Below are 13,308 nucleotides of genomic sequence, written 5' to 3'. Positions count from 1 at the left end.
GGGCCAGTAGGGGGTGCTCCTGCGCTGAGCCACACACCTCACTGCACCCGACCACCTTCCAGGCTCTGAGTGTCCTCCTGGGGATGCTTCACCTCTGGCTGATCCCCTTCTTGGAGCACACCTGCTAGCTACCACCCAGGAACAGGCTTGATCCTGGCACAGAGCCCCTGGGAAACACAGACCTAGTAGCCCTCGAGGGTACTTGACCCACTGCAAGAACTTGGGATGCTTCCCTCAGTTGGAAGCACAAGTAGTGGTTTCCCTTAGTCAGCCAAACCAAGGGGACCCCAAGGCATAATCTAGACCCGCTCCCAATAAGTCTCCCATGCTAGGCACAGAGGGGAACTTTACTGGTTACAAGGAGTAGGGTTGGAATAGGGTACAGAGTTGAGTAGTATCACAGAAATCAGATAGAGCAAACAGGATGGCTGGGGTAGTCTTTAATCATGCATTTGAGTTACTACAAGCCATATATCTAGTTAGATCTCAGGTAGCTTACTTACAAGTATCATTCAGAGGCAGGTGGAGATTCCCTGATCATGAGTTTCCAGAGAGACCAAGTTTCAGATGGTCCAGCTCTTCTCTCTGAGTTTTCATCATGGCTACTCCCCCCACCTCCTCTGCAACCCTTAACTTACATAGCCCTTATGACCTCATTTACCTGGTCCAATGGAGGCCAGCACCTGTTGGCTGCCAGCCAACCAATTTGAAATGCATCACTCGTTGCTGGGCAGACTGGCAGTCTCTAGCCCACCAGGGAGCCCAAGCCCCTCACCCAGGTATGTGATCCCAGTCATGTAGGCAAAGGGAGCAGGTTTCCCCCTCCCTCAGGAATGTATCTGACTCAGGTTACCTAAATAGATAGGGTAAGGTGTGTACCCTCTGCAGGACCCATACTAACCAAATTGTCACAGAGCAGATTTTTTCCGGAGCAACAGAGGTGGCCTTCTGCCACACACCCCCATTGACAGGCATCGTGATTGCCACAGCCATGATTGCCATAGCCCCATTCTCTGTCTGGTATCAGCCTCTGTCTTTTCCCATGCTCTGTGCCCCAACAGTTCTGGGTCAAACTCCACCCTGAGGTCTGGGGGGGGAGAGGGGTCTGCAGGTCGGGAGTGAGGGGCACCAGCAGAGCTGGGAGTGGGGCAGGGTGCTGTGGATCAGAAGTGAAGGGCATGAGGGGATGGGATGTGTTACTGTGGGTTGGTTGTGCAGGGCACTGGCAATGCCAGGGGGTTGCAGGTTGGAGGGAGGGGCACCAGCAAGGTGTGGGGGGCAGGGTACTGCTGTTTGGGAGTGAGGGGCACTGGCAGGGTTGGGGTCAGTGGGTCCAGAGTGAGGGGCAGCAGCAGGGCTGTGGGGGCATGGCTTGTCACTGGGAGGCAACAGAATGGGCAGGGGCAGGGCACTGGCATGTCACTGCCCCCCCATCATATTCCCCCTTCCCCCACTCCCCACAGGTGTCCTCTTTTTTGGACCTGAAAATATGGTAACCCTAAATGAATATAAAGCAGCTGGAGTGGCAGTACTATTCAAGAATCCAGAGGTAAAAGCAAAGTAGATGGAAGACACCATCAGTGGCAGACTGCAGTGAATATATACTATTAGTTTTGGGAGCAGAATTAGAAGTTTTAAACATATAACACCACCAGAGCAGGAGTTGGGGAAGGCTCTGTTTAAAAAGCTGGCAGTTTACAAGATCGGGGGAGACCATACATAGTACCGGGGGACTTGAATTGCATAATAGAAGTGGGTGACAGGACAGGTGGAGGAGGAGACAGAACTTTAGACAGTTCATCCAGATGGTTAGCAAATATAATAAAAGAAGGGTCACTGAGAGATATGTGGGTAGGGGAGAAAGTTTTCACTAGAACTGACCGCAGTGGAAAGAAACAATCAACAATTGACTTTGAGTTTATATCAAAAGGAATAGAGATAAGAAAGAAAGAAACTGTTATTGTGGCATTTAGTGATCACCAGATGCTGAAAGTGTAACTAAGTCTTGGTAAGAGCCCCGTAAGAGGAAGGGGACTGTGGAAGTTAAATGTGTGACTGCTGCAAGATAAGGAGATATGTGAAGCATATACAAGACAGCACAAGGAGTGGCAAACACTGAAAAAATATTTTGGGAGTACCAGAGAATGGTGGATGATGGTAAAGAAGAGGATTGGAGAATTCTTCAGGAAGGAAGAAAGAAGAACCATAGGGGAAAGAACAAAAGAACTGAGAGTGAAGATGGCAAGAGGAGAGCTAAAGGCAGTGCAGGAAGATGGTGGTACCTGGATGGAAAAGCAAGAGAAGGTGTTGGAGGCAATGAGAAGATTTTATGAAGAGCTATATCAGAAGGAGGCAATAGACAGGGAGAAGATGAAGATCTTGCTGGAAGAGACTGGAGAGAAAGTAGAGGAAGAGGAAGCAAAGAAGATGGAAGAGAAGATAAGCTTAAAGGAGGTGGAGGGGTACTTAATAAACTTTAAACAAGAGAATTCAGGAGCAGATGGACTGCCTATGGAATTTTATGAGACATTTTAGGCCTGGATAGGGAGGGATAGAATGGAAGTGCTGGAGGAAACAGTGGAAACAGGGGAGGCAGGGAAAGATTTTACAAGATGCACTCTGATCTTATTCTTCAAGAAAGGGGAGAAGGAACTCCTGAAAAACTGGAGACCCATTACACTCCTTAATATGGATTATAAGTTAATGGACAAGATGCTGGCTTGGAGGATGAGGAAAAACTTCCAGAACATAATACATGAAGCATGGGTAACTGGTGCTGCCTTAGTCAGGGGGGGCATGTGACCCACCCCCAGTGACCAGTCAGTGACTGTGGGGTGGGGGAGGTGTCTCCCCACGGCCGATCCCACCAACTGGGGGTGGGTGGTCCCACCTTGGCTGATCTTGCTGACCAGCGGGGGGGGGAGGGTCCCCCCACATCTGATCATGAGATGCCCTATTACTGCGGCCGCTTGCTGTGGTTACTTCTGGAAGTGGCTGCGGCTGCTTCTGGGAGTGCCACGGTGCTCCACTACCCAGCTGGCACTCGCAGGGGGGCCACCTGCCCCCCCAGCCCATTGCCTAAGCTTCAAGTGCAGCCAGTCAGGGGGTGCATTGTTGCTTTCAAAGGGTGCACATGCACCCCCTACACATCACCAGTGACATGAAGACTAATGCAAAGTACCAGGTAGAAGGATCTCTGAACTGCTCAGAGTGATCAGAGATGCACTGTCCCACATCCAAAAGAGGAAAACAAACACAGTTATAGTAAACCTAGATTTAGAAAAAGATATGACAGAGTAGATCATGATTACATATTCCATGTGCTAAGGAAAATGGAGCTCCCATGGAAACGTGTATGTTAGATAGGGTTATTGTATAGAGAAGTGGAGAGTTAAGTTCAAATGAATGGGCATCAAGGGTGAGACAAGGGTGATCCCTGTCACCATGACTATTTGCGTGTGTCATGAAACCATTAGCACAAAGAATAAGAAAAGACAAGGTCATAAGTGGAATAAAGATACTGGGAGGGGGAGAGGTAAGATGCCTACTATAAATGAATGATATAAATGTATTAGAGAGAGACTTTTGATGGAAAGGGTGCTAAAGCATATATCAGAGTATGGAGAAGTGATGGGGCCTAAATTAAATAGATCAAAAAGCACCATAACGGGACTGGGGAACTGAAGGGACTTGGAGAAGTTGGATCTTCAAATAAGAGAGAAAGAGAAAACGGTGCTAGGGATCCGATGGATGCTGAGAGGAAAGGTAATGCGGCATGGGAAAAGGTGACAGGAAGGCTACAGTCAGAAGGACACTATCCCTTATGGTCTGGAAGGATACTGTCCCTTGCCAGAAAAGTGGTAATGGTTAAGCCTGTGCTACTGCCAATTATTCTTGCAATTGTATTCTCATTGTATTATTCTCAATTGTATTCCCACTGACATGGTAGCAAATAGGAAAAGTATGAAGGGCAATATGTGTGTCCTTCTGAAATGCTAAAAAAGAAAGGTTGGCTAGAGCTGAACTGTACAAAGCAAGAGAGAGGGGGGAATGGGGGCTGCTGGACTTTGGATTGTTTGTCTATGCAAAATATGTAAGTGCAGTGCTGGCCCTAGGGGTGTGCAGGGCCTGGGGCATATTAGCCTGTGCGGTGCCTGTGCGGCAGGGAGGGGAGGGTGAGAGGCTGGAGTGCAGAGCTTGGGGTTGGGGGTCGCAAGTAACTGGGTGGTGCCTTCAGCACATGCCAATGGTGCTGTCCACAGGGCCTGGACAGCACAGTCCATGGGACTTCCCAAAACGTGGGGCCCAGGGTGGTTGCCCCAATTGTCCCCCCCCCCAAGGATGGCTCCAGGCAGTAATGGGGGGGGCGGCAATTGGGGCAATGGCTATCATGTGATTTCATGCAGCTGCAATTTTGAGGAAAAAGGGAGTCCATGCATATGGCAGCCACCAATTCATTACATCGGAATGGAAGGTTTCATGCAGAGGTATAAAATAGGGAGGGTAAGGCTAGAGGTCCTGAAGGATCACAGGAAATTGATGAAAGTAGTAAGGGAGAGAAACAGGAAGGCACCAGTGGGAAACTTCATAGAAGGACAAGTGAAGGAGGTGTGGGGAGCGGTGGCGGGTAAATAACTAAAAAGGGAACACGAACATGATGACCTAGCATGGATGGTTGTAAGAAATATGTTGCTGCTGAGAGAGGTGCAACACAGATACACCTTGACAAGCTCATCAAGGTGCCCAAGGAAGAGATGTGGGGAAGACGAAAAAGTCGGATGTTTTTTGGGTGTGTACACATGCCAAGGAGATGTAGGAAATGGTCCACTGCTTTCTGAGTGTCACCAAAATAAACCTTGTATTAATGAGGGAGATGGTACTATATGGATTCATACCAGAGGGATCAAAGGAAATGTTATTAAGGATTTTATTAGCATATATTAGAACTAGTTTAAACCTCTGGTTTTTAAGGTTTTGGCTTCCACTTGAAACAGCATGCCTGAAGTTGGGGCTGCATGAACTGAAATACTACAACAATTGGGACAAGGAAGAGATTGGAAAAGAAGAGGCAGAGAAGCAGTGGTTACACATAGGAGGTGCATAAGGGTGCATGTGCACCCCCTGACAGGCCACACTCCCCGCTTAAGCAACGGGCAGGAGGGGCAGGTGGGAGCGCCGGCCAGGGAGCCTGCGACCACTTCTGGGAGCACCAGGGCTGCTTCCCAGCCAGCAAGACTGGCTGCAGTCACTGACTGGTTGCTGGGGGAGGTGGGGGGGCAGTATGTGCCCCCCCAACTAAGGTGGCACCAGTCACCCATGCAGAGAAGAAATGGAGGAAAAAGGACTAGACACAATTGTTTCATTGAACCAACAGAGAGGAATGATGGGAGGCACGGAGACTTTTGGGTGGTTACTGAGGTAGTAGTTTTTCATGGGTTTCTGTATGAAGAAAAATAATTCTGTAGCATTTTTTTGTGGAAAGTTTATATCTTTTTTTTAAGGGTTTTATATATGAAGTTGTATGGTTTTGGATATGTAGTTTTTTATATATGAAGTTTTGGTAAAACAAAGATGCTCAATATGCAAAGCTTTCTATGTGTAGGATGATAAGTATATTTTTAATACAATTTGTAAATAAAAACAAGAAGGTTCCCATCAGCATTTTTGGCACCAGAGGAGGATGTTGGAGCTTGATCTGAATTCTCTAAGTGCCGACCTGGTATTGTGGTACATCCGGGGCTGGTGCTCTTTTCCTCCTGGGAGAGAAACTGCCCATTTTTTTGAGGGACTCTCCCATCAGTATATTTGCCCAGTGACATACCATGGGTCTCTAGCTCCTGGGAGCCAATGCTTGCATTTGTGCCCCCCTCTCCCCCCGCCAGCCTCCCATCCTTCTCATAGCAGTACTTAAAGTCTCCTGCCTTGGCCCTGTTTCGTTACCTGTTTCTGCTAGGAAGAAAATGAAAGTCCCGGCACACTGGGAGGAGGCAGTTGGAATTTCCAGAACAGGCAATTAAATATCCAACCCATGGGGTGTGTGGGTAGGCAGGCTACACAATAAATGTGGCCGCCACCGCTGGCTTTGTGGGGTCCCCTGCGGTTGCAAGTTTTGCAGATAGGACGGCCGGCTCTGGTCACGTTGCACAATAAGAACTCTGAAAGGCCCAGCTGGTGCCCACCCTCCAAGTCGATGCCTGGGGACCATGGCCCCCTTCTGCCCTCCCCCACACCCTGTTGGTCCGCCACTGTATTTGTCCAACATGGACCACTTGTTTTATGGTCAAGCTCTGTGTTGGCTGCATATAATCAAATGTATACTTGGTTTCCATTACTGAGCATATGCTGTTTTTGGCAGCAGCTTATTGATAGACCATGTATTTAATGAGATGTTCTTGAATGTGAATGTAAGACTGGGAGCTTTTTCTCCATGCTGACTGGGGAAACCCCCCCCCCCCATCTTATATTCATGTCATTATAGTAGTATACTCTTTCATTTGAGCAGAAAATAAGTGGCCATGATCAATTTGCTAATAATAAAAATCTGGTGGCTGGAAGAGAACCACGGATGATAAACTGTACTCCTACATGCTGGAGTGGATCCTCCTGTACTAAAGTTCCTTTCTTGATTCAACAGCATATAGACAAATTATTTCTTCACTTGTTTTGCTAATTTTAAGAGGGAAATTCTTAACAAGATAGTTCAGGATTTTAAATAATTTCTATACATTGTTTTTTCCTCTCTAACTACCCATAAGGGATGAATTACTTAATTTTACATCGTATAACTTCTTCATTGTTTAACAATGCAATTAACACTGTTTCTTCCTCATTTTCTGTAAGGCTTTAGGCACTTAAGCAGGCTAATATTTTGCAGCTGCACAGATATTTTTGTTTCTTCTGTACATTAACGGTGCTATGGTTCCTGCAGGTAATATCAAGTCAGCTTTATTCTTTACTTTGTCCACCTCTTGCAGTAGCGCAAAGAATTTAATCCTTACCTTTCTACTGAGTCTGATGGTATGTGGTCTGGTGCTTTTCTGTTTTGGTATTAACATTAGCATCACAAGAGTGCCAGTGATATCACTGGGCTTCTTGCCTGGGACATGGAGAGCTACCGGTATGATTTTCATAGCTGTGCATATTTGTACCTCCATGTTGGATGAACTTGCACAACCTGGAGAACAAAAGAACTCGATATTCTTCCCAGGACATGATGACATGTCTTGGTGTCTGCTCAGGTTATTGAAGGTCAAGACTGAGCTATTCCAAGCTGCATAAAGAAGGATTTGGATCCCTGGTTTAAAAGTGAATGGGAATTGAGCATCCGAATATATTAGGCAGTTTTGCAATTGCTTAGGTTCAGGCCAAGTTCAATTTTGCAAACCTTGCTCAAGGAGGACTTAGTGTGAGTCTGTTCAGAGTTGAACCAGGCTCCACAGAATAACTTCTATTTCATTTTATTGATCATTAGGTCCTCTTAGTGGTGTAAGAGAAACAACTTATCTTCTCTTGCAGTGTTAGCTGTTTGGCTATGACTGAGGGCTGAACCGTACTCCTGAGAGCAAATGCTTGCCAACCACTGCTGATGGAGGATGTTGTATAGATGCAATGGGACATATATAAGAGTAGCACTTTTTTCTGTAGAGAGTGCTCTTAGTGAGTGAGCAGTGCTGGAGGTGTGTGGTATATGGCAGAGGAACCAGGCATTTTCCCTGGCACTGTCACCTCTGGAACCGGGGGGAGTTGCTGGTGGTAGCTTGTGCTCAAGAAACAATGGGAGAAACCTGGCAGGGAAAGAAAAGCTTCCCACAGCAGTGGACCTCTCTCTTGTCCCTCCAAAAGCCTTGCTGTGCCTATAGCCTTGGCTCAGCTGTGCTCTGAAGGTTAAGCTTGGGCTTAGCTAAGTTAATAGGACCGACCACATGTACAAGAGCTTGGCTGAACAGGCATGGATTGAAGCACAGGCTCAAATGTTGTGCTAAATTGGGGCCTTTATTTGTGAGATCCCAAAACATCTCATTTGCATGGTTCGTCTTGTAACCACTATTTTGGATCCACAATGAGGTCTTACAGGGAAAGGATCCTATAAAGAAGCAGCTAATAATGTGTATAACACCTTCCATGTCGTTTTATGTCAGTACTGTTCAACCTCTGGCCTGTGGACTGAATCCATGGGCCTAGAAATTTGGCTGTGAGGGAGTGGTGGCAGCATTAATTTCTGTGGCTTCCAGGCAATTAATGCTGCCCCTACTCCCCCACCGCAACATTTCTGGCCCTGTGGGGATGATATGACTGTGCCCATGGGATCTGGTCCTCCCTCTGGGATCCAGCCTGTGGACTGGCCCCATGCCACTTATCTGGCCTTCAGGGTCCAAAGGTTTTATAGAATAAGAAAGGGAGAAGGAAGTGAAACTAACAATAACTAAGTAAGCAAGGCAGAAGAGAAGGACTCAGACACCGCATGGCCATATTCAATTACCCCAGGATGGGGATCTTAAGTTATTAGTATGCACATACATGAATTAATGCATTCTGGGAGAGGGGCAAGATTTTACTCTTACAACTCTTCAGATTCAAAGCTCCAAACCCTGGAGAATCCAAATGGGGGACAGTGATTTCTACAGTAGTTGCTCTGCTAACATTAATGTTTTGCTGCCATTAGTGATCACTCAGTTTGGGGGTTTGCAGAGTGAGTCCAGTGCAATGCTACCAATCCCATGTGGCTGTTCCTTGTAAGGAATTGCAACAAATAGGCAAAGCTTATCACCATTGTGCTTGTTTTTAATGAAGACAATGCTGGGCTCCTGTAAGTACACACGTATGTATCAGATGGGTAAAGGGAAAGCACAACAAGGGTGCAAGGACTTAGACTGAAAAATGATGCCAAGGTTCAGGCATGCAGGCAGCTATTTAAGGCTAGAAGAAAAAGGGCCTGGACTTCCTTCAGTTAGAGCTGTGTTGCATTGGTACAGCTGCATTGACTTTGATGGAGTTATTCCCTACTTGCCTGGAATAAAGGGTTCCAGCCCTGCAAAGCACTTAAACCCATCGTCAATTTGATGCATATGCACAGTCTCATTAATTTCACTGAGCTCATGTGGAGAGTCAGCTGAGTGTCTAAACTGAGAAAAGAAGCTAAAGACTGAACCACTAAAAGGATATGGTACTACTGTAGAACAAGCTAGGTGGACCAATATGAGGAAGGGAAAAATGGGATGGGGAATTACAGTAGGAGACCTTGGTGCTAGAATTCTGCATTATTTCACATCTGGTATCTGTCAGCATGTATGGCAGGGAGGTTAAGAGTGTGAAAAAAATAGCAATCTAAAAAATTAAAAAGTGAGTTACAATTTTTCATTGGGATTAGTGTTTCAAAACAAGAGCCAATCAATTTTTGATGGAAATTATCCCCTCTCCTTAAGTTGATCTTTTGGAAACAGCTGACCATCTGGAAGCCCTGATGTTTGTCCTGGAATGACTAGAGGTTCAGGTAGATGGAAACATTCCCTCCTGCTCCCTGCCAACCACTTGGGTGCAGCAGGACTTATTCAATCCAATCAGATGGTGGTCTTCTTTCTGTGTAAGGTCTAACTCATGGCCCTGCAGAGGGCAAATGTCCCTTGAACTGAGAGAGCTGCAAGGTCTTGATCCTGGCTGTTTTCAGGATAACACCTGAAATTTTATAGTTCATGCAAAATTGTCTTTGAAGTTTTTAACTTCAGCCCACTTTCATTTTTTGGTTGAATTGTGTACCAAGGTGCTCTGGGAGTGTCATGTACAAGAGCATTATCTGTATACTAGCCAATTGCCTGTCAAGAATGATGGGGGGAGAGAGGGGGCTGGGATGGAGTGCTGCCACCTAATGCCCCATGCTGCTGCAGTGCCTCTTGCAGGGAGCAGGGTGATAGAGCCAAGGCCAGCTCTGCTGTCCCCCATTCCCCAACCCCCTGTCCAGTCCTCCACACCACTTGCAAGGAGTAGCGCTGGCCTCAGCTCCCCCATCCTCTGTCTGGTCCCCAGCGCAGCTTTGGGATCATGGCAGTGCTCCCCCATGCTTGGGCACTCTGATTGGCTGCTTCTGTCAGGCAATCAGGGTGCAAATAATGCATTATAGACAGACAGACTTAGGCTTTTATAATATTAGAATGTGAATAGGTGCCTAGTTAATATAGAATAATAGAATCATAGAAAGTTAGAGTTGGAAGGGACCTCAGGACCATCCCCAAAGCAGGACCATCCCCCCCTAGATCATCCAAGCCAAAGCTTTGTCTAGCCAGGTGTGGCAGCAAAGACTGCACTGTCACAATGGAAGAGAAGAAGTGCTGGGGTGGGTGCCCCAAGCACAAATACTTACTAAAGAGCTGAACAGGAGCTGGGGAGCAGGAATACCCCAGTTTATCAGCTCCTGCCCGTTCCGGTTGGCTGGGTGCTGGACAGGGAACAATCAAAAACCACACCCTGCAGAAACTGGAAGGAGAGGAGAGAAAAGTGAAAGCGAAATGGAGACAGACCAGCAGATGTGGAGAAAGCTCCATGAAGGAAAATTACTATACTAAAAGAAGAACAGCAAACATCACGGGGGGGGGAGGGTAAAGGGATGAAAGCAAGGAGCTTTCCCCCTTTGAGACTTGGAGGAGTCTTCACACTTACCTGAAGAGAAAGAGTCAAGAGGAGGCGACTGACAGGTCCTAGCAATGAGCAACTTATACAATACCAAGCCTGTGGTAGAAGAAGACATCCAAACTGTGGATGAGGGTACTGCAGACCAGGGCACTTGTGCAAACAGATGCTCTGAACCCTGCATCCCTCAGAGGCACTTAAGTACTTAGCAAAGAGGGGCCTATCTATACTCAGCCAGTAACTGTCAACTTATTAAGCATATTTAGCTTAGGATAGCAGCCAAGTAGGGTGGTTAGTCTCCCTCCTTCTTTTTTTCTTAAGTATACCAAGGCATGGCAGGCGAGATTGGGTGGACAAGCTAGAAAAAAAAAAGAGGAACTCTCTAATAAACCTTGGCTGGAACACCCTTAATATGCTAGCTCCTGGGAGCTCTGAACCACCCAACACGTGAATAGTCACATCAAGTAGGGAAACTCCCACACCAGAATTTGAAAATATCCAAGGATGGAGCTTCTACCATCTTCTCTCTGGGTAACCTGGTCCAGTCTTTTACTACCTTCCTAGTGAGAAAGATTTTCCTAATATCTAACCTAAACTTCCCTTGCTGCAACTTGAGACCATTGCTCCTTGTTTTGACAAGATTGACTCCACCATCAACTGGTACAAAATAATATGTAGTTTTGTTCCTAAATTGGTAGGTTTGATAAAGTTGCTGTTAACTACTGCAGAAAGGCTTCTTGAGGCCACCTCTCACTGAGGGTTCACCAATAAAAATTCCACAAGCAGTTTCAGATGCAGTATTGTTTTTCCTCTAAACTGCTTCCTCTAAGTTAAGCAGTGTTCTACATCACAAGTGCTTGCCTTTCTCAAGTAAGCAGAGTGAACCTTCTGTTTTAGTGACATAACTTACAGAAGCATTCTGAGGCTTAATTTGTTGTTGCAAGAAATGCTTAAATCACCAGACGACAGGCGCTATAGGAGAGCAGAACAAAGAAGTGTTATTGCCATAGAACACATTTCTCTTTTTGCCAAAGCCCCAACCACTGTAGAGTATTTGGAGAAGGAAATTGCTTTTTGTTTGTAAGAGCACAGCAGAAAGGACTCTGGAGGGAGAAGGAACTGTATACTAATATGCATTCTGACACAACAATCTCTTGGAGGAATAGCATCAGCTTCCTTGCTCAAGTCAACACTACAAGTTATTACTTACTTGAGCAAAAAAAGCTATTGAAAAGCTTAAAGGAAATGCCTTCTGGAAGGAACAGTTCAGCTCCTTTGTGTATCTAGTCAGATGCACAATGGTACTTTTCTAGAAGTTTGTTTTCACACAAATAAACTGAACATTATGAAATGGGTTTCATTTGACCAGTGGAGGCTATCTAATAAAAGTTCTCATTTTTGGGAGCCTCAGCCTGATTTGAACTCAAAAATCTTTCTAAATTGGTTTGCCAAAGAACATATCTTCTCCCTGAAAAAAAATGGGAGAGGAGAGGTCCACACTGCTTGAAATTTTAAAATTTCTGTGAAAACTTTTGAATAATTTTTGGGAATTGTTGGGTTTTGTCATTTGTTTCTGTGGAAATAAAGTCTCTTTTCACTAGCCTTTATGCTCATTTCACTGGGAAAGAGATTGGGAGAAAAAAAATGAAAGTGGGCTGAAGTTAAAAACTTCAAAGACAATTTTGCATGAACTATAAAATTTCTTCTGAAATGCTTTGTGATCTATATATACCTTTTCTTGACAGTCCACGTAGCTAGCACAGGAAGGACAGTAAAAAACTGGATTCTGTATTTATTTACCTCCCAGTAAATTTGGGGCCATCTTTTGAAGTTGAAGAGTCATTTTGAACAATACACTCTCTGGTTAGCACAGCGAGCTAAAGCAGCTTTCAGTAGGTGCATATATAGCAGACGTTTGCTGCGCAGTTGACTAATTAACTGCACAGTAAATGTCTCACCATCTACATGTGTGCCCCTATAAGGTTGCATGGCCGCTTGTACCTGCTACGGCATTTAATCCTCATTAACATAACGATCATTAAAAATATTAAACTTGTTTATTTTGGTACGTTGTGTTTGTGTTTGTATGGCTTTCGAACAAATTAAGTCCTCTGTGCAATTCCCTGTAAATTCCAGCACGGGAACCAAATACTAATCTATCCCCAGTACTGTCTTTCTTAATGTATTACAGCAGGAGGCGTATGTAAGTAATACTCCTATTAATAATCCCATACCTCCAGAGTCCCCGCCCCCCGCCAGGAGCCTCACACCAACTCCCCCCAGCCCCTGCCAAGCTGCAGTCACCCCAAAACCCTGCTGCTTGCACCTCCCTACGCTCCATCCTGTCTCCAGCTGGCGACCCTGTGGCAACACCCCACCCCATCATCTTAGAAAGTAATGACGTGTATATGAATTTATTTTTAACTATATCTATCATATCAGAAATATACATTTCTGTGGGGTGAGAGGAGCAGGTGCTGCCCTGGCTTGTCATATGCATGAAACTAATAAACTTTGCAGCAAGTTAGGACTTGTAAATATATGTGGAGTTTTTTTGTGAGCATTTTTGTGAGCAGCAACGCATGTGTTGATGCTGCCTCAGCTGGATGGGGCATGTGATGCAGGGCTAACTGGCAGGCAGGGGCTTCAGTGCGGGACTAGCTGGCAGGCAGCTCCCATGCTGAAACA

The sequence above is a fragment of the Crocodylus porosus genome, unplaced genomic scaffold, assembly GCF_001723895.1.
Source record: "Crocodylus porosus isolate Cpor-Errol unplaced genomic scaffold, CroPor_comp1, whole genome shotgun sequence".
Taxonomy (NCBI): domain Eukaryota; kingdom Metazoa; phylum Chordata; order Crocodylia; family Crocodylidae; genus Crocodylus; species Crocodylus porosus.
The sequence above is the reverse complement of the archived record's forward strand: the minus strand, read 5'-3'. Positions refer to the sequence as shown.